Source organism: Bufo bufo, chromosome 5, assembly GCF_905171765.1.
Source record: "Bufo bufo chromosome 5, aBufBuf1.1, whole genome shotgun sequence".
NCBI lineage: Eukaryota > Metazoa > Chordata > Amphibia > Anura > Bufonidae > Bufo > Bufo bufo.
This window is the reverse complement of record NC_053393.1, coordinates 355,097,474-355,119,624: the sequence shown is the minus strand read 5'-3', so window position 1 is coordinate 355,119,624 and position 22,151 is coordinate 355,097,474.

Sequence of the window (22,151 nt, the reverse complement as noted above, 5' to 3'; positions counted from 1 at the left end):
ATGCCCCAGTATGCCAAAGCCGTATTTCTGGCCTAAATTTCACAGTAACTTATGCACCTATAATCACAGATTGTCACCGCCAGTTCTGTGAGAAGGTCTGGCAGACGTTCTTTTCTACCTCTTGCATGACGTTCTTTGTTTTGGTTTCACTTTGTCATCTCCTTTCCTTCTCCCAGGTGTCACCTATTTAGACTAATTGTCTCCCTTTATATTCCCTCCCATACTGCCTCACTTTGCGGTTTATACTACTTCCTGGATGAGATGTTCACTGCTGGAGGCTGCTGCTGCTGTTTCCTCAGATAAGTCTTTTTCCTTTATTTGTGTTTCCTTGCTGGCTTTATTCTAGGTGACCCTGACTCCGTCCGTATTAAGTGCAGGGAGCCAGTGGTCGTGTCCCCTCACTATTATAGGGTTTTCAGGTGTCACACATTATTAGGTACGTGGGCATGCAATCGTCTACCATAGAGACACTTGCATGGGCATAGCAGTCAGAGAGAGCTTTAGGGATTTTATAGGGCTCACCCATATGCTCCTTAGTTTGGGATCAAGCCAGTCGTATGTTTATTTATAAGTTCCAGCTTTCTGCAACATCATCCGTGACACAGATGTGCAGTATTTCCGAGGTTTTTTTTAACCCCAGTAAGCAAAAGCCGTATTTCTGGCCTAAATTTAACCATCACTTATGCACGTATAATCCTAGATGTGCACTATATGAAACAGATGGGGTTTTTTTTCACCCTAGTATGCCAAAGCCATATTTCTGGCCTAAATGGGACACCCACTTATGCACCTATAATCCTAGATGTGCACTATATGAAACAGATGGTTTTTTTTTCACCCCAGTATGAGAAAGCCGTATTTCTGGCCAAAATGTAATACTCACTTATGCACCTCTAATCCAAGATGTGCAGTATATCAGAGGTTTTTTTTAACCACAGTATGCCCCAGTATGAGAAAGCCGTATTTCTGGCCTAAATTGAACAATCACTTATGCAGCGATAATCCTAGATGTGCACTATATAAAACAGAGGGTTTTTTTAACCCCAGTGTCTCAAAGCAGTATTTCTGGACTTGCAGACATGCAGATATTCTGTGCTGGTGCACTATCGTTGCATAAAATGGCTGCCGATTATGTATTGACTAACTGAAGGAAAAAAAGTTTGTTTCAGTAATAGTTGGCTCAGGGCAGGCTTAAAACAATTTTGCACTGCACCCACAAAACACATTTGCTGTAGATCGCTGAGTAAAGAAGCAGTTCTTCATAAGATTCCTCCCTGATCTCTCCCTCACAGCAGCTGCAGCCTATCCCTACACTAATCTGAGCAGAGTGACGGGCGGCGCTACATGACTTCAGCTTAAATAGAGGCTGGGTCACATGCTGCAGTTGGCCAATCACAGCCATGCCAATAGTAGGCATTGCTGTGATGGCCTCTTGGGGCAAGTAGTATGACGCTTGTTGATTGCCTTTCAAAAAGCGCCATAAAAATCGCCGAACACTGAACCCGAACTTTTACGTAAATGTTCGGCTCCGGGTGCCGAAAAAACGTAACGTTCGGTCCCAACCCGAACTTTACAGTTCGGGTTCGCTCAACTCTATTCTTGACCACAGAAGTAACACAGTCTATTCAGCTTCCTAAAATTCCTATTACCAGAGCAAGAAGTAACCTGACCCAATTGCATAGGCTACTCTCCAGACCCTAATTCAAGTGTCATAGTACCCCGAGGGACAGGAGGGACTGATTCTCCACCAGACAGCACCCCCTGCCCGAGGGGAACATTGCACCTCTCCCTAAGACGTCTATCAATCCGTACGGCCAAAGACATGGCCGCCTCCAAAGAATCAGGTTTTTCATTAAATGCAAGAGCATCTTTTAATCTCTCAGATAGCCCCAGACAGAACGGACCACTCCGAGTCAGTCGCCCATATTCTAAATTCAGCACAATACGACTCAGCAATACGTTCTCCCTGGCGCAAGCTGCGCAACTTAGATTCAGCCATAGAGACCCAGTCTGGGTCATCATAAATCAGGCCCAGCGCTCAGAAAAATTCATCCAACAACCGGAGGGACTGTGAACCGGTCGGCATAGAAAAAGCCCAAGACTGAGCGTAACCTTTTAGCAGAGAAATAATAATCCCTACTCTTTGGTTTTTGTTTCCAGATGAAATCGGATGCAGACGAAAATACAATTTACAGGACTCCCTGAACCGAACAAAGTTATCACCTTCCCCGGAAAACCTATCAGGGAGAGCAACCTTAGGTTCCAGGCAGACCTGGTTTCCCCTGGTGGTGCCAGATGCCAAAGTACTCTGACACATTGCAACCGAATTGCGGAGGTCAGCTACCTCCAAAAACAATCCCTGCATGCGATCAACCAAAGCATCAATAGTTTCCATTTTGCAAACTTCCAGAGCTCACACAAGGCAGAACTATAACCTGCAAAGGCTATAGGGAGAGGGAGGAATAAATAGCCTCACCAATTACCTAAAGAACAACACCTGGGAGGAGGTGGGATTCAGTTCAAACCTACAACAAAGCAAACTGTCAGATCGAGTCACGTGCAGCAACTCTGACAGATCTCCTCAGAACACCCACAGGGCAAGGCATGACAACTAATTTGCTCTCATAAGGATGCTAGTGAACTCTCTAAGCCAGGCATGTTCAACCTGTGGCCCTCCAGCTTTTGCAAAACTACAACTCCCATCATTCCCGGACAGCCTGCAGCTATCAGCCTACAGAAGGGCATGGTAGGAGTTGTAGTTTTACAACAGCTGGAGGGCGACAGGTTGAGCATCCCTGCTCTAAGCTGTCCCATCACATAAAAGGGTAATTTTAACCTTTTAAGGCTACTTTCACACTAGCGTTCTGCTGTCCGCTCGTGAGCTCCGTTTGAAGGGGCTCACGAGCGGAGCAGAACGCTTCCGCCCAGCCCTGATGCAGTCTGAATGGATGCGGATCCGCTCAGACTGCATCAGTCTGGCGGCGTTCAGCCTCCGCTCCGCTCGCCTCCGCACGGCCAGGCGGACAGCTGAACGCTGCTTGCAGCGTTCGGGTGTCCGCCTGGCCGTGCGGAGGCGTGCGGATCCGTCCAGACTTACAATGTAAGTCAATGGGAACGGATCCGCTTGAAGATGACACCATATGGCTCAATCTTCAAGCGGATCCGTCCCCCATTGACTTTACATTGAAAGTCTGAACGGATCCGCTCAGGCTACTTTCGCACTTAGAAATTTTTCTAAGTTATTAATGCAGACGGATCCGTACTGAACGGAGCCTCCGTCTGCATTAATATGATCGGATCCGTTCAGAACGGATCCGATCAAGCGCTAGTGTGAAAGTAGCCTAAACAAGTTTATTCAAAAATATTCCAAATGCCTTGAAACAAATATTTCAATATACTTTATTTATCTATTCTACTGCTTTACTGAAAAAAAAATAGGCACCTGAAGATCAGGGTGCCTATGAATTCTGTACACTTATACACAGGCGAGATGCCTGGCCCTGTCAATCAAGGGAGAGGAGTGAGTCTCTTGAGCAGGGAGTCCAGGCTTTCACTGCAGAAGCAGGCTGATTTATTAACTAATCGATTCGCTCATCTCTGCTTGACAGTGTTTCAAGAGTAAGCTAGAGCATTCGTAGAGGCGTTTGGGAGATTCTGTATGAAGGTTGTGGTTAAATGGCAGGAATTTCACAACCATCATTTATTTTCAAAGTTTTACCTTTAATCCAATGCTGTAGCTACTCGTTACTACTAGTCTCCAAGGCCACGTAACACTATGTATGTTGTACACAAAATGTGCTCTATAATGACACGCTGCTTTGATCTCTTATGGATAATATGGGAATGAGAAATTTTCAGATGTCTGTTTTGTTCAGGGTCAATTATGTTTTATAATCTGTAAATAGGTCTTCGAATGCAGTATCTCAAGTAAACAAAGGAGGTAAAAAAGATTCACCCAGAATTATCCCCAAGGATATTGTCTCTGTAGTGTCTACTAGAAAAATTACTTTCCTGCCCTCGACAGCTCAGGAAGCCTCTCTCCGGTAAAGCATGAAAGTCATACTCATTGCAGTGTGAACCATTAGTATATGAATGTGCATTCTATAGCATAGTAGTTTTTCTTCACAATGAAAAAAAAATGACAGGATGACAGGCAATTAACATCACTGGGAATGCAACAGAAAACTGTCAAGCAACATCTATTTACAGTGGCAGGAAAGCCTCATGTTCAACCTATTGCTTTCTTTAAAGGAAACCTGTCATATCAATTTATACATACATCTTTTCTGAAAATTGATGACAACAATGTATAGTTCATGCTAAAAGTATTTAAAGATGACATATAAGTGAAGCTGTGAAGCTTCAAACAAGCACAAACCCACCCCGCTAGGACGGAAGTTGATATGCATGCTCCATTATGGCCACATTCAACTGTATTTTAATTCAACAAAAGCCCATGGAAGGGCCCCCATAGAATTAGCTTGTGTTTCCATCTTGTGTCACCATCTGTAATGCTTGAAAAACTTTTGGTAGCAATCTCATTGGATGAAATATTTTGTTCTTTTTTCAAATGTTACAGCTATTTATTTTTTATTTTTAAAAACTTCCCCAGAGTCGGCCATGTTGGAGTCATGCATTGCTATATAGACAATGTAGCAGAGTGTGTGTTCTTTTGGCAGCTGCAGTGATTGTGAGTTTTTGCAGTGATTGTGGGTTAGGGTACTTTCACACTTGCGTTGTTTGATTCCGGCAGGCAGTTCCGTTGCCTGAACTGCCTGCCTGATCAGGCAAACTGTATGCAAACGCATGTCATTTTTCTGACTGATCAGGCATTTTTCAGACTGATCAGGATCCTGATCAGTCTGAAAAATGCCTGATCAGTCTGAAAAATGCATTGCAATACCGGATCCGTTTTTCTGGTGTCATCAGGCAAAACGGATACAGTATTTATTTTTTTCTCATTTTTAAAGCTCTGCGGATCCGGCACTAATACATTTCTATGGAAAAAAATGCCGGATCCGGCATTCAGGCAAGTCTTCAGTTTTTTTCGCCGGAGATAAAACCGTAGCATGCTACGGTTTTCTCTTTTGCCTGATCAGTCAAAATGACTGAACTGAAGACATCCTGATGCATACTGAACGGATTACTCTCCATTCAGAATGCATGGGGATATGCCTGATCAGTTATTTTTCGGTATAGAGCCCCTGTGACGGAACTCTATGCCGGAAAAGAAAAACGCTAATGTGAAAGTAGCCTTAATTGACAGAGAAATTCTATACAAAAGTACAATCTCAAGTCTCATCATGAAGGGAATACTTGAAGTCAGTTTTGCTTTAGTCTGCGTTGAAGTACTTTATGCCACATTTATCAATTATCATATGTGGTTTGATAGATTTGTCTTAAACGTTTGTCTAGAAAACCAAATCCAGTTTTTTACTCTACCCTCCTACTGGAGTGAGGCTGTGACTTAAAAAAAAAAGTCTCAATGATAAATCTGGAGTGAAACTTATTAACCACTTCAGCCCCCATAGCTTAAACACCCTTAATGACCAGACCACTTTTTACAATTCTGACCTACACTACTTTCACCGTTTATTGCTCGGTCATGCAACTTACCACCCAAATGAATTTTACCTCCTTTTCTTCTCACTAATAGAGCTTTCATTTGGTGGTATTTCATTGCTGCTGACATTTTTACTTTTTTTGTTATTAATCGAAATTTAACGATTTTTTTGAAAACAAATGACATTTTTCACTTTTAGTTGTAAAATTTTGCAAAAAAAACGACATCCATATATAAATTTTTCTCTAAATTTATTGTTCTACATGTCTTTGATTAAAAAAAAATGTTTGGGTAAAAAAAAAAAATGGTTTGGGTAAAAGTTATAGCGTTTACAAACTATGGTACAAAAATGTGAATTTCCGCTTTTTGAAGCAGCTCTGACTTTCTGAGCACCTGTCATGTTTCCTGAGGTTCTACAATGCCCAGACAGTAGAAAAACCCCACAAATGACCCCATTTCGGAAAGTAGTCACCCTAAGGTATTTGCTGATGGGCATAGTGAGTTCATAGAACTTTTTATTTTTTGTCACAAGTTAGCGGAAAATGATAATTTTTTTTTTTTTCTTACAAAGTCTCATATTCCACTAACTTGTGACAAAAAATGTGTGGTAAGTAGTTTGAAATCAAAATGTGTAAAAGATGACCTTTGAAATCCTAAAGGTGCTCTTTGGAATGTGGGCCCCTTTGCCCACCTAGGCTGCAAAAAAGTGTCACACATGTGGTATCTCCATACTCAGGAGAAATTGGGCAATGTGTTTTGGGGTGTCATTTTACATATACCCATGCTGGGTGAGAGAAATATCTCGGTCAAATGCCAACTTTAAATAAAAAAATGGGAAAAGTTGTCTTTTGCCAAGATATTTCTCTCACCCAGCATGGGTATATGTAAAATGACACCCCAAACTTCTCCTGAGTACGGTGATACCAGATGTGTGACACTTTTTTGCAGCCTAGGTGGGCAAGGGGCCCACATTTCAAAGAGCACCTTTCGGATTTCACCGGCCATTTTTTACAGATTTTGATTTCAAACCACTTCTCACGCATTCGGGCCCCTAAAATGCCAGGGCAGTATAACTACCCCACAAGTGACCCCATTTTGGAAAGAAGACACCCCAAGGTATTTCGTGATGGGCATAGTGAGTTCATGGAAGTTTTTATTTTTTGTCACAAGTTAGTGGAATATGAGACTTTGTAAGAAAAAAAAAATCAGCATTTTCCGCTAAATTGTGACAAAAAATAAAAAATTGTAGGAACTTGCCATGCCCTCACGGAATACCTTCTTTCCAAAATGGGGTCACTTGTGGGGTAGTTATACTGCCCTGGCATTCTAGGGGCCCTAATGTGTGGTAAGTAGGTAAATGACCTGTGAAATCCTAAAGGTGCTCTTTGGAATGTGGGCCCCTTTGCCCACCTAGGCTGCAAAAAAGTGTCACACATGTGGTATCGCCGTATTCAGGAGAAGTTGGGCAATGTGTTTTGGGGTGTCTTTTTACATATACTCATGCTGGGTGAGAGAAATATCTCGGCAAAAGACAACTTTTCCCATTTTTTATACAAAGTTGGCATCTGACCAAGATATTTATCTCACCCAGCATAGGTATATGTAAAATGACACCCCAAAACACATTGCCCAACTTCTCCTGAGTACGGCGATACCAGATGTGTGGCACTTTTTTGCAGCCTAGATGCGCAAAGGGGCCCACATTCCTTTTATGAGGGCATTTTTAGACATTTGGATCCCAGACTTCTTCTCACGCTTTAGGGCCCCTAAAATGCCAGGGCAGTATAAATAACCCACATGTGACCCCATTTTGGAAAGAAGACACCCCAAGGTATTCAATGAGGGGCATGGCGAGTTCATCGAAATTTGCTTTTTTGGCACAAGTTAGCGGAAATTGATATATATTTTTTTTTTCTCACAAAGTCTCCCTTTCCGCTAACTTGGGACAAAAATTTCAATCTTTCATGGACTCAATATGCCCCTCACGGAATACCTTGGGGTGTCTTCTTTCCGAAATGGGGTCACATGTGGGGTATACTGCCCTGGCATTCTAGGGGCCCTTAAGCGTGAGAAGAAGTCTGGAATATAAATGTCTAAAAATTTTTCCGCATTTGGATTCCGTGAGGGGTATGGTGAGTTCATGTGAGATTTTATTTTTTGACACAAGTTAGTGGAATATGAGACTTTGTAAGGAAAAAAATAATAATTCCGCTAACTGTCTGAATGGAGCCCCTGTAAGGCTGCATTCAGATGTCCGTATGTTTTTTACGGATCCACGGATACATGGATCGGATCCGCAAAACACATACGGACATCTGAATGGAGCCTTATAGGGGGGTGATCAATGACAGGGGGGTGATCAATGACAGGGAGTCTATATGGGGTGATCACCCCCCTGTCATTGATCACCCCCCTATAAGGCTCCATTCAGATGTCCGCATGTGTTTTGCGGATCCGATCCATGTATCCGTGGATCCGTAAAAAACATACGGACATCTGAATGCAGCCTTACAGGGGGGTGATCAATGACAGGGGGGTGATCAATGACAGGGGGGTGATCAGGGAGTCTATATGGGGTGATCACCCCCTGTCATTGATCACCCCCCTGTAAGGCTCCATTCAGACGTCCGTATGTGTTTTGCGGATCCGATCCATGTATCAATGGATTCGTAAAATCATACGGACGTCTGAATGGAGCCTTACAAGGGGGTGATCAATGACAGGGGGGTGATCAATGACAGTGGGGTGATCAGGGAGTCTATATGGGGTGATCAGGGGTGATGGGGTTAATAAGGGGTTAATAAGTGACAGGGGGGGTGTAATGTAGTGTGGTGCTTGGTGCTACATATTACTGAGCTGCCTGTGTCCTCTGGTGGTCGATCCAAACAAAAGGGACCACCAGAGGACCAGGTAGCAGGTATATTAGACGCTGTTATCAAAACAGCGTCTAATATACCTGTTAGGGGTTAAAAAAATCGCATCTCCAGCCTGCCAGCGAACGATCGCCGCTGGCAGGCTGGAGATCCACTCGCTTACCCTCCCATCCTGTGAACGTGCGCGCCTGTGTGCGCGCGTTTGCAGGAAATCTCGCGTCTCGCGAGATGACGCATATATGCGTGTCTCTGCGCAGGGCTGCCGCCTCCGGAGCGCGATCCTGCGTTAGGCGGTCCGGAGGCGGTTAAAGGGGTTGTCCGGGTACAGAGCTAAACCCGGACATATCCCCTTCTTCACCCAGACACTCTCTCTGAGATGAGCATCTGCTTTTTCTGCAGATCTAGTGACGTAGCGGGTGCCCTAGCCTGTGACGTCACTGGCAACACTGCTAGGCGGAAGCCTCCGCCTAGCAGTGTAAATATGTAAACAGAACAGCCCATGTCTTCTGCTATACAGCGCAGGGCAAGGGAGAGCATTGGAGCATGAAATGCTCCGATGCTCATCTTAGAGAGGCTACCTGGGTGAAGAAGGGAATATGTCCGGGTTTAGCTTTGTTCAACCCCTTTAACATAACTAACCACACCCAATGTACCATTTACATTACAAAACTGAACTGAGTGGTGTAAAAATGCAAAAAGTAGCAAAATGTTTGCAAAAGGGAGTGCAAAAAGTTGCAAAAGGCCTATTTTGCGACTTTTTGAAGCCAGAATTCTGGAGTGAAGGCATGATAAATCAGGGACATAATGTGCATTTCAACCCCGAGGAACCAAGGAATGGCAGGAGAGAAGCAAACAGAGTTTTATCTGTGTGTTTATAATTTATACATTTGTAGCATTGCCTTATCTATGCTCTCAGCAATACCACAAATCTGTCATTAAATACTCCACCCTGAGATGACCCTGTCCCAGTCTACACAGAAACCCTGACAAGCGTGGAGATATTTTAAGTGACACAATAAAATATACACATGTACAAATCTGATTAAAATAATGATTTAATTTTCTATTAATAACATTTATAGGTTCTACTTGTTTTTATTGTATTCTGGTTTCTTGAATAAATGTAAATAATAAAAGTACACAAAACATAACATGTGTAAGGCATTTTGGCAATTGGCAGTAAGTATTTGACAGTTGGATAATGACATTTGTCCATTTGAAACAAACTGCGGACTGGTACAGAGATGTAGCAGGGTTAACTCAAAATCAACTCAAATTTCTTAACTCATCGCGTTATCTTGAAACAAAAGCTATTGAAAAGCAATTAAAGGTGTTTGCTTAATGCATTTAGTTTAGATAACACATCTCATAAAGCATGTGTGTTAACTCTACTACATCTGTACTTAGCAGAGTTCAATTTTATCATGCCACCAATCTGATCACCTGACAATGTAAAAAACTAGAATGCAAGCCTATTTGTACATAGAAAGAGAATATTATATATAACACCCTTGCACAGAAAATGTATTTTATGGGGCAGGACTGTTGCATAAAGTTGCTATGGCATCATCTATTGGTGCCTTAGGCCTGTGGTTTATGGTGACTTTAAGTGCCTGAAGCATGGACCTGCAGTGTCCAACATTGTGCAGCTCAGTTTAATCCCTCAATGGTGACTGCTGTGATTCTAATTGCCAGCTGTTTCTATCTTTAATCGGAAACTGCCCGACCTAAAAAAAATAAAAAAATGCTTTAATTAGTTAACCAAAATAATGTATACCAGTATAAGTAGAGAAAATATCAAATGCTACTCCATCTTTCTATAAATAACGACTTTCAAGAAATTCATATTGCATTAATGTTTGTATATATTATTATATCTGTGAAATTGTGTACATTGTCGTATAATTTCATTGCTATATCATGTTTCTTCATGACAATTACCGTAAGTGTTCACTAAAGCATGCCTATGCTACATTTTTTTCATAGTCTATAGTAATTTATAGTATATGTAAAGGTAATAGATTTTGTTATAGATCTTTTTAAGACATCTCTTTTTCTACTAGGCAGAAAAGTATATCATTATTTCAGTCTCACTGAGAGATTATATTAGTATAAAACTGTCAGGCATAATAATGCAATGCAGAAAATTCTTTTTTCCTAACAACATTTTTTTTATTCTGGAAAAGTATAACAATCAATACAGAATTGGTATTGCCACAGACATAACGATCGCTACTATAAAATGAACACATTATTTGTATGGAACCGTGAATGCTGTGCAAACAAAACACAACTGCTGCTTTTTAAATACATAATACAGTATGTACCTGGCGCTATTAAAAAATAAAACTTGTCTAACAAAAACATATCTGCAAATAGCTATGTCAATAAAAAAAAGTAAAAGTCATGGCTTTTAGAATGTGGTGATGAAAAACATAAAAAATACGTGTCCTAAAGGCCCAAAATAGGCCTTATAAGGGTTGTCCGGGAATACCTAACTTTTAACTGATGCCCGCAGCCTACCACTGCTACTGAAAGATTTATACTTACCTGCTCTCCACTCCAGTCCTGTGTGCAGTGGGGTAAATCCTTCTGGACCCCCACAAACCCAGAGAATACAGAGGAATCAGTAGTGACGTAGCGTGCATCCCCGTTACTGCTTTTATTTGCACGTCGGTGCTCTGGCCACTTGCCATAGGAGGAAACTGAAGCAGGCCTCATTCCCAGTTTTATTTTATTTTTTAAATATTAAAATAGGTTACCATCTTAGTATTAATGAAATAATATTAATGACAAAGCACACTATTCATTTTCAGCATTTCTATACACTGAATACAGATGAACACAATGTCACATTCTTCAAGTAGAGTACATTTTTGTAGAGAGAAGGGATGGATATATTATGGTATTTGCAGGGAGCACTGCTGTACGGAGAAGCATTCATCATTAATATAAAGGCAGGTGCACTGGGACACGGAGTCCTTTGTATGGATACATTTATCACAGTTCTGCTGTCTAGGCAATCTGTGCAGAAAAGCCACTGATTACTAGAGCTTTGTCAATACTTATTTGCTGCTTGCACTTAACTGAACTGGCATTATCTCTTGCAAATAGTAATGCTTGGAGGTACACTGGTGCAGCGGATATGAAGAGATAAATTAAATCGACTGCCAACCATGGGGACCCCTTTCTTATCAGGATGTGCAGGTTGTATCTCCTTATTATCCTAAGATTACAATATATGAACAATAAATGTAATTAACCAACTTCAATATTCAGTTCCATATGTGGTCTATTTGACAACATTTTACAAATCCTACTTCTTTAGATACAGTCGGGTCCATAAATATTGGGACGTCAACACAATTCTTAAATTTTTGGCTCTATACACCGCCACAATGGATTGGAAATGAAACTAACAAGATGTGCTTTAACTGTAGACTGTCAGATTTAATTTGAGGGTATTTACATCCAAATCAGGTGAACGGTGTAGGAATTACAACAGTTTGCATATGTACATCCCACTTGTTAAGGAACCAAAAGTAATGGGACAATTGGCTTCTCAGCTGTTTCAGCGAGATAGCAAAAACATTAGGTGTGGCGAAAACAACGGTTTGGAACATTCTTAAAAAGAAGGAACTCACCGGTGAGTTCAGCAACACCAAAAGACCCATAAGACCACAGAAAACAACTGTGGTGGATGACCGAATAATTTTTTCCCTGGTGAAGAAAACACCCTTCATAACAGTTGGCCAGATCAAGAACACTCTCCAGGAGGTAGGTGTTTGTGTGTCAAAGTCAACAATCAAGAGAAGACTTCACCAGAGTGAATACAGAGGGTTCACCACAAGATGTAAACCATTGGTGAGCCTCAAAAACAGGAAGGCCAGATTAGAGTTTGCCAATCTACATCTATAAAAGCTTTCACAGTTCTGGAACAACATCCTATGGACAGATGAGACCAAGATCAACTTGTACCAGAGTGATGGGAAGAGAAGAGTATGGAGAAGGAAAAGAACTGCTCATGATCCTAAGAATACCACCTCATCAGTGAAGCATGGTGGTGGTAGTGTCATGGCGTGGGCATGTATGGCTGCCAATGGAACTGGTTCTCTTGTATTTATTGATGATGTGACTCCTGACAAAAGCAGCAGGATAAATTATGAAGTGTTTCGGGCAATATTATCTGCGCATATTCAGCCAAATGCTTCAGAACTCATTGGACGGTGCTTCACAGTGCACAGTATTAATAAGTGAAAGTTTGATTTATGATTATTATTGTGTCCCATTACTTTTGGTCCCTTAACAAGTGGGAGGCACATACGCAAACTGTTGTAATTCCTACACCATTTACCTGATTTGGATGTAAATACCCTCAAATTAAAACTGACAGTCTGCAGTTAAAGCACATCTTGTTAGTTTCTTTTCAAATCCATTGTGGTGGTGTATAGAGCCAAAAATGCTAGAATTGTGTCAATGTCCCAATATATATGGACCTGACTGTATTAACTTGCAAGTAAAGATTTGTGTGCACTAGCATCATGGCTTCCCTGTATAATGAAAGTGATGGTGCACGTGGCGATGACAGATACAGGCAAGGACCTCACTCACTTATAGTGGGGTCCATTAGGGTTTCATGTTAAAACTGTTGGAAGCCCCAATGAAACATGTAAGTATAGCTATCAAATTAAGCAACAATAATGTCCATATGCCCTTGTCATGATATATGCAAGGGTGACGATGCAATGTGGAGCGAACCCTGGAGGAGCTTATGCAGAAGATGAGAGTGGTAGTGACCCTGATGAAGTGTTTTGTCCTGGTGTACTCCCTTAGGTCATTGCACCCTGGAAATCGGTGCAGTGAAAATGTAGTCTTGAAGGATGAGGCCAGAATCAAATATATAAAAGCCTCTTTTACTAAGTGTAACATAGAACTTCAACTGCATTCAATAGTAGCTGATTGCAAGTGCAATTTTCTGGCATCAGTAAGGATTATGGAGGCAGATTGGATGGCTGCAGTTTAGCACTAGTATTGTACTGCCTAGTAGCATTCTGGTTGATGGGTGTCTTAGCCATAGTCCCTCACCTCACAGCAGTGTCTTTAATACTGTTTGTAGTTGTTCACTCTGCTGTCTGTCTTCTCAAGGATTTACTTGAGAATGTATAACTTTGATCTCTGGAGAACCTCCCTTAGGGGCATGAGATCAGGCGTGTGCTTTCTCTCCGTACTCTCGTGTCTCTGGAACTCCACTTCCTGGCAGAAAGCAAGACCAGATGAAGGCACGGCCATAACAGTATACAGCTCATGCTCTCAGTGAATGTCCAGTTTGATAACTGGGTGATTATATCTGAGCCAGACCTGATCTCCAGTTTGTAAAGGTCTGGCCTTGACATGGAGTTTAAAGTCCTGTTTTTGCTTCTGCTGGACCTTCTGGGGTCTAATATTTCTTTAGCATCCTCCAGACACCTCTGATACTTCTTGACCCATTAAGTTTGAGGGAGAAGTTGCTCTGAGTTTGGTACAGGAATATCAAGGGCAATGTCCATAGGCAGTCACTATGTTGTCCAAACATTAGATAATAGGGAGTGTACTTAGTAGAGCAATGAGTTGCGTTGTTATATAGGTACACAAGTTCTGGGAGAAGCAGCGGCCAGTCAGCTCTTTGATGAGGCGAAACAGCCTCGAGCATATTGATGAGTGTCTGATTCCTTTTTTTCACACAACTCATTCGCCTGGGGGCGGTAGGCCATTGTCCTCAGTTTCTTGTAATGGTACAAGGCCCAAAGTTCATAAAACAATTGGGACTCAAATGCTGGCAGATCTTGTCAGGACATCCATATGGCAATAAGAAGCTTTTTCCAGAGTGAAGCAGCTGTAGTTTTAGCAATCAGGTATTTCATGGGTATGGCCACTACAAACTTTGTTTAGTGATCTATGACAGCCATGGCATCCATATACCCGGATCTGCTGGGTTCTCACTTCATGTGATCGATAGTCACAATTTCAAGAGGACTCTTGCTCATTATTGGTTAAAGAGGAGCTCACACTGGGTCAGTCCTTTTCTTCCTGATCCTCTTAGGTGCTCATCCCCTGGAGAAAAAATCAAGCAGTTTCCTGATGACTTTACTCTCTGTCTGGAGTCTGATCCAGAATTCTTTCTCTACTGGTGGTGTAGGGTCACAGGTCTATAGAGAGCTAACGCCTCCAGAGGTCTACGGCCTAAGCTGCTGAGCCTCTGGCTTGGTGAACCAGCAATAGAATACTGGCATCTCCACATCCTCCCACTGTTCATTTGCGTAGATGAATACCTTTTATGAAGTTAGCCTGGCCAAGAAATCAGCATTGTTGTTAGTCTTGTCAGCATGGTATTTGATGGAGAAGTTGAAGGCCAGTGGCGTAGGGATCGCCATAGCAACCATAGCAGTGGCTATGGGGCCCTACGCCACTAGGGGCCCGTCCGGACCGCATTCTGTATTTTTTTTTTTTATTAACACACACAGACACTACACACAGGCAGCCAGGCAGTGGTGTAACTACCGGGGAAGCAGCTGCTTCGGGGCCCGGTGCCCCGGCAGCGTGTGTGACAGTTTATTTTCAAGTTAGTTAAATATCGATTCTTGTCTTAATGTTCAGGGCCCCTTCACAGCAGTAGCGGCTGACCAGGCCCCCTCGCTAATGTGATCTAATCTTACTGTCTCCTAAGGTCTCCTGATGTGTCTGGGATTTGAACCCACAACCTCCAATGTATCAGTGGCAAAGCATTTACCCACACAGCCATAAAGGCTGCATTACAACTGATTGAAAAAATATGAGACTTCTACTGTTATAGCTGGCTAAGTGTACATCTATACACATGACAGCTGCCCCAACACACCCAGCACTGCTATATCTCTATATGACAGCTGTCCCAGCACACTCAGCTCTGCTATATCTCTATATATGAGCAGCTGTCATGTGTATAGATGTACACTTAGCCAGCTATAACAGTAGAAGTCTCATATTTTTTCAGTCAGCAGCAAGGCAGCTCTTATGGTCTTGTGGTTAAGTGATTTGCCTCTGATACAGAAGGTCGTGGGTTCGAATCCCAGGAGAAACTTTTCTGAAATACAAGCACTGACTCCATATATGGACATACAGGGCGGGACACAGGAAAAGGCTGCATCGCATCGCTGACATGGAGTGTTTATTTTATTTTTTTAATACCCGACTGTTACTGCAATGGGGGAGCGGGGGCACTTGATACTGGCACATGGGGGAAGGGGGTTGGCCCCTGATACTCTCACCTGGGGGGGGTTGGCACCTGATACTGGCACATGGGGGGAGAGAGGCACCTGATACTGGCACATGGGGGGGAGAGGGGTTGGCACCTGATACTGGCACATGGGGGGGGAGGGGGGGTTGGCACCTGATACTGGCACATGGGGGGGAGAGGCACCTGATACTGGCACATGGGGGGGAGGGAGAGAGGCAATTGATACTGGCACTTTTTTTGTGGGGGGGGGGAGATGGCACTATGATACTGGGACATGGGGGGGAGGAGAGAGGCACTTGATACTGACACCTGGGGGGGAGGGGGAGTTGGCACCTGATACTGGCACATGGGGGGGAGAGAGGCACCTGATACTGGCACCTGGGGGGGGAGGGGGGTTGGCACCTGATACTGGCACCTGGGGGGGAGAGAGGCATCTGATACTGGCACATGGGGGGGAGAGAGGGGTTGGCACCTGATACGGGCACATGGGGGGAGGGAGAGAGGCACTTGATACTGGCACTTTTTTTGTGGGGGGGAGATGGCACTATGATACTGGCACATGGGGGGAGGCACTTGATACTGGCACTTTTTTGGGGGGGAGATGGCACTATGATACTGGGACATGGGGGGAAGAGAGAGGCACTTGATACTGGCACATGGGGGGGTTTGCCACTATGATACTGGCACATGGGGGGTGGGAATGAGAGAGGCACTTGATACTAGCACATTGGGGGGGAGATGGCACTATGATACTGGGATATGTGGGGGGGGAGAGGCACTTGATACTGGCACATGATGGGGGGGCATCTACACTCACCTAAAGATTTATTAGGAACACCTGTTCTATTTCTCATTAATGCAATTATCTAGTCAACCAATCACATGGCAGTTGCTTCAATGCATTTAGGGGTGTGGTCCTGGTCAAGACAATCTCCTGAACTCCAAACTGAATGTCAGAATGGGAAAGAAAGGTGATTTAAGCAATTTTGAGCGTGGCATGGTTGTTGGTGCCAGACGGGCCGGTCTGAGTATTTCACAATCTGCTCAGTTACTGGGATTTTCACGCACAACCATTTCTAGGGATTACAAAGACTGGTGTGAAAAGGGAAAAACATCCAGTATGCGGCAGTCCTGTGGGCAAAAATGCCTTGTGGATGCTAGAGGTCAGAGGAGAATGGGCCGACTGATTCAAGCTGATAGAAGAGCAACGTTGACTGAAATAACCACTCGTTACAACCGAGGTATGCAGCAAAGCATTTGTGAAGCCACAACACGCACAACCTTGAGACAGATGGGCTACAACAGCAGAAGACGCCACCGGGTACCACTCATCTCCACTACTAATAGGAAAAAGAGGCTACAATTTGCACGAGCTCACCAAAATTGGACTGTTGAAGACTGGAAAAATGTTGCCTGGTCAGATGAGTCTCGATTTCTGTTGAGACATTCAAATGGTAGAGTCCGAATTTGGCGTAAACAGAATGAGAACATGTATTCATCATGCCTTGTTACCACTGTGCAGGCTGGTGGGGGTGGTGTAATGGTGTGGGGGATGCTTTCTGGGAACACTTTAGGCCCCTTAGTGCCAATTGGGCATCGTTTAAATGCCACAGGCTTCCCTGAGCATTGTTTCTGACCATGTCCATCCCTTCATGACCACCATGTACCCATCCTCTGATGGCTACTTCCAGCAGGATAATGCACCATGTCACAAAGCTCGAATCATTTCAAATTGGTTTCTTGAACATGACAATGAGTTCACTGTACTAAAATGGCCCCCACAGTCACCAGATCTCAACCCAATAGAGCATCTTTGGGATGTGGTGGAATGGGAGCTTCGTGCCCTGGATGTGCATCCCTCAAATCTCCATCAACTGCAAGATGCTATCCTATCAATATGGGCTAACATTTCTAAAGAATGCTATCAGCACCTTGTTGAATCAATGCCACGTAGAATTAAGACAGTTCTGAAGGCAAAAGTGGGTCCAACACCGTATTAGTATGGTGTTCCTAATAATTCTTTAGGTGAGTGTATGGGGACACTTACTGGCACATTATTGGGGGACATTATGGGGGACACTAGGCCGGCAGCCTATCAGAGGCCGGACACTGAGGGGCATCTACTGGGGCACTATATATGGGGCATTTTATACTGGTACATTATGGGGGGCACTAGCAGGAAGGGGGGAGAGGAGCACTATTGGAGAATTTACTGGGGAAACTAAATAGGGGTATTTTATACTGGGACATTATGGGGGCACTATGGGGACATTAGCTCCACTGGGGGCATTACAAGGGGGTATTTTTGCACTGTCACATTATAAGGAGAATTATTACTACTGGGGGGGGCATTATAGTGGGCTTTATTACTCCCCCATGGTATGACCCCCTAGTAGCAGCACCAGCCTCTCCCTGCTCTGCTATCCCTCTGCCCCTTCTCCAAATCCTTATTATGAAATCTTTCTCATTAGGATAAAGCACAACATCAGCTCCGCCGAGCTCCCGGCCAAGTGTTGAAGTGGCGTCCGAGATCCCCAAGGGCCAAGTAACTGTAAGTTTTCATATGAAATATGTTTATGTTATACACATATAGCATCCACTGTGCCACACAATATACAGTATACCGCTACACTGTGCCAAAGGAGTGGGGTTTACACAGGAGGAGGGAGGTGCGAAGCGCTGGAGGGGCCCTTACAAATATTTGCTGTGGGGCCCAGTCACTTCTAGTTACGCCCCTGCTGGAGGCTCATCTTTCTTCCAATGTTCCCAGACATGCAGTGTTCGAGTGAGCCAGTAGGTTGTTATTAGTGTAGACCATGAAAGGTGTGGTCACCAAGTAATCCTTGAACTTATCAGTTATGGCCCACACCAAGGCCAGGAACTGTAGTTTGAATAAGCTACAATTTTGGTCATTTCGTTTCGGCACTCTCAAGGATCTGCTGGCATATGCAATGACCCTCTCTGTCCCAGCTTGGACCTTGGACAGTACTGCTCTTAAACCTTTCTTGCTGGTATCTGTATATAGATGTAATGGCTGGTCATAGTCCGGGTAGCACAGTATTGGTGGCTGTGTAAGTTGGTAGCTACAGAACAGTTCTGCAATTTGAGTGAAATGCATTATAAACCTCTTGTAATAACCTGCAAAGCCAAGGAAGCTCTTGATCTCTTTAACTATCTTTGGAGTGGGCTAGCTTTGAACAGAAGCTATTGTAGAGTCTGGCTTTATGTCTTCGGCACTCAAAACACAGCCTAGATACTTGACTTGTGGCTTCAATAGATGGCACTTCGAAGGCTTTATCTATAGCCTGTAGCAAGTGCTCTTCATAGGTTTTGGAATAGCCAGAGCGAGTCTGCTCCTTCTATAACCATTTAAATTCCATGCGATGGTTGCTATTGACTGCGGCATCTAAGAGGTTTAAACGGTTCGGATTGGTGCTTCTGCAAATCAAGGTCGTTAGAGCAGGAGCCCAGATGTCATGTGAGAACTGAGCCCGCGCTTGTTTAGACTAGGCCACTGTAAAAAGGCGGCAGCATAGCCTAAGGGCTCCTTCACACGAGTGTGTACAGCGTGGGAATCACATTCCGTGTGTGAGCGTGATCCTTCATTCTTGACACTGCTCATCTTGCAGGAGCACATGGCATTATACTGATTTATAATGCTATGTGCCTCTGCATGACCTTACTTCTACAGGATCATAATGACATAAAGTTGTCACTATGATTCTGTAGCACTGCCACACTCATGTGAAAGAGCCCTTAGGCCCCTTAGTGACCACCATTAAAAGGCATTAAGGGGTTAAAATTTTCACTAAAGATCAATAGAGAGGAGTAATTGTAATAGTGTTCCTGTAATTTAACAATTTAAGATACAGAAAACCATGTATTTTAATGAACACCTTCCTCACAAAACCTTTATTATTAGTTCTCAGACGTGCAATGTACATTATGTGATGATCCGTTACCGGGAAATGTCATAAGTGAGTGCATCATAGGTAATCGCACGTCTTAATCAGCAAACAGTACACTAAAAGCAGGATGAATAATTATGTCTTCATCTAGAATAACAGAACAGAAGATGTACTCAAAACACTCTAACAAGAACAGGAAGTAGAGACAGATTGGACTGATGACGGCCAAATTACCACAATCTGATTCATGGAAATGATTCTGCTGTTAAATAAAATATAAATGATATTACAGCATGTTTTTCCAACAGAAATAAGAAGGTTGTATGGTCTAAATCAGTGATTGCCATCCTGTGGCTCTCCATATGTTGCAAACTACAACTCTCAGCATGCACTGATACCCACAGGCTGAGGAGCCACAAGTTTGAGATTAATGCTTTAAATGCTGAACTGTATGCACATAAATATTAACCACCTCAGCCCCCATGGCTTAAACACCCTGAAAGACCAGGCCACTTTTTACACTTCTGACCTACACTACTTTCACCGTTTATTGCTCGGTCATGCAACTTACCACCCAAATTAATTTTACCTCCTTTTCTTCTCACTAATAGAGCTTTCATTTGGTGGTATTTCATTGCTGCTGACATTTTTACTTTTTTTGTTATTAATCGAAATTTAACGATTTTTTTGCAAAAAAATGACATTTTTCACTTTCAGTTGTAAAATTTTGCAAAAAAAAACGACATCCATATATAAATTTTGCTCTAAATTTATTGTTCTACATGTCTTTGATAAAAAAAAAATGTTTGGGTAAAAAAAAAATGGTTTGGGTAAAAGTTATAGCGTTTACAAACTATGGTACAAAAATGTGAATTTCCGCTTTTTGAAGCAGCTCTGACTTTCTGAGCACCTGTCATGTTTCCTGAGGTTCTACAATGCCCAGACAGTACAAACACCCCACAAATGACCCCATTTCGGAAAGTAGACACCCTAAGGTATTCGCTGATGGGCATAGTGAGTTCATAGAACTTTTTATTTTTTGTCACAAGTTAGCGGAAAATGATGATTTATTTTTTTTTTTTTCTTACAAAGTCTCATATTCCACTAACTTGTGACAAAAAATAAAAGCTTCCATGAACTCACTATGCCCATCAGCGAATACCTTGGGATGTCTTCTTTCCAAAATAAGGGGTCACTTGTGGGGTAGTTATACTGCCCTGGCATTCTAGGGGCCCAAATGTGTGGTAAGGAGTTTGAAATCAAATTCTGTAAAAAATGGCCGGTGAAATCCGAAAGGTGCTCTTTGGAATGTGGGCCCCTTTGCCCACCTAGGCTGCAAAAAAGTGTCACACATGTGGTATCTCCGTATTCAGGAGAAGTTGGGGAATGTGTTTTGGGGGGTCATTTTACATATACCCATGCTGGGTGAGAGAAATCTCTTGGCAAAAGACAACTTTTCCCATTTTTTTATACAAAGTTGGCATTTGACCAAGATATTTCTCTCACCCAGCATGGGTATATGTAAAATGACACCCCAAAACACATTCCCCAACTTCTCCTGAGTACGGCGATACCAGATGTGTGACACTTTTTTGCAGCCTAGATGCGCAAAGGTGCCCAAATTCCTTTTAGGAGGGCATTTTTAGACATTTGGATACCAGACTTCTTCTCACGCTTTGGGGCCCCTAGAATGCCAGGGCAGTATAAATACCCCACATGTGACCCCATTTTGGAAAGAAGACACCCCAAGGTATTCAATGAGGGGCATGGCGAGTTCATAGAAATTTTTTTTTTTTGGCACAAGTTAGCGGAAATTGATATTTTTTTTTTTTTTCTCACAAAGTCTCCCTTTCCGCTAACTTGGGACAAAAATTTCAATCTTTCATGGACTCAATATGCCCCTCACGGAATACCTGGGGCTGTCTTCTTTCCGAAATGGGGTCACATGTGGGGTATTTATACTGCCCTGGCATTCTAGGGGCCCTAAAGCGTGAGAAGAAGTCTGGAATATAAATATCTAAAAAATGTTACGCATTTGGATTCCGTGAGGGGTATGGTGAGTTCATGTGAGATTTTATTTTTTGACACAAGTTAGTGGAATATGAGACTTTGTAAGAAAAAAAATAATAATTCCACTAACTTGGGCCAAAAAAATGTCTGAATGGAGCCTTACAGAGGGGTGATCAATGACAGGGGGGTGATCAATGACAGGGGGGGTGATCAATGACAGGGGGGTGATCAGAGAGTCTATATGGGGTGATCACCCCCCTGTCATTGATCACCCCCCTGTAAGGCTCCATTCAGATGTCCGTATGTGTTTTGCGGATCCGATCCATGTATCCGTGGATCCGTAAAAATCATACGGACATCTGAATGCAGCCTGACAGGGGGGTGATCAATGACAGGGGGGGGGTGATCAATGACAGGGGGGTGATCAGGGAGTCTATATGGGGTGATCACCACAGTCATTGATCACGCCCCTGTAAGGCTCCATTCAGACGTCCGTATGCGTTTTGCGGATCCGATCCATCTATCAGTGGATCCATAAAAATCAT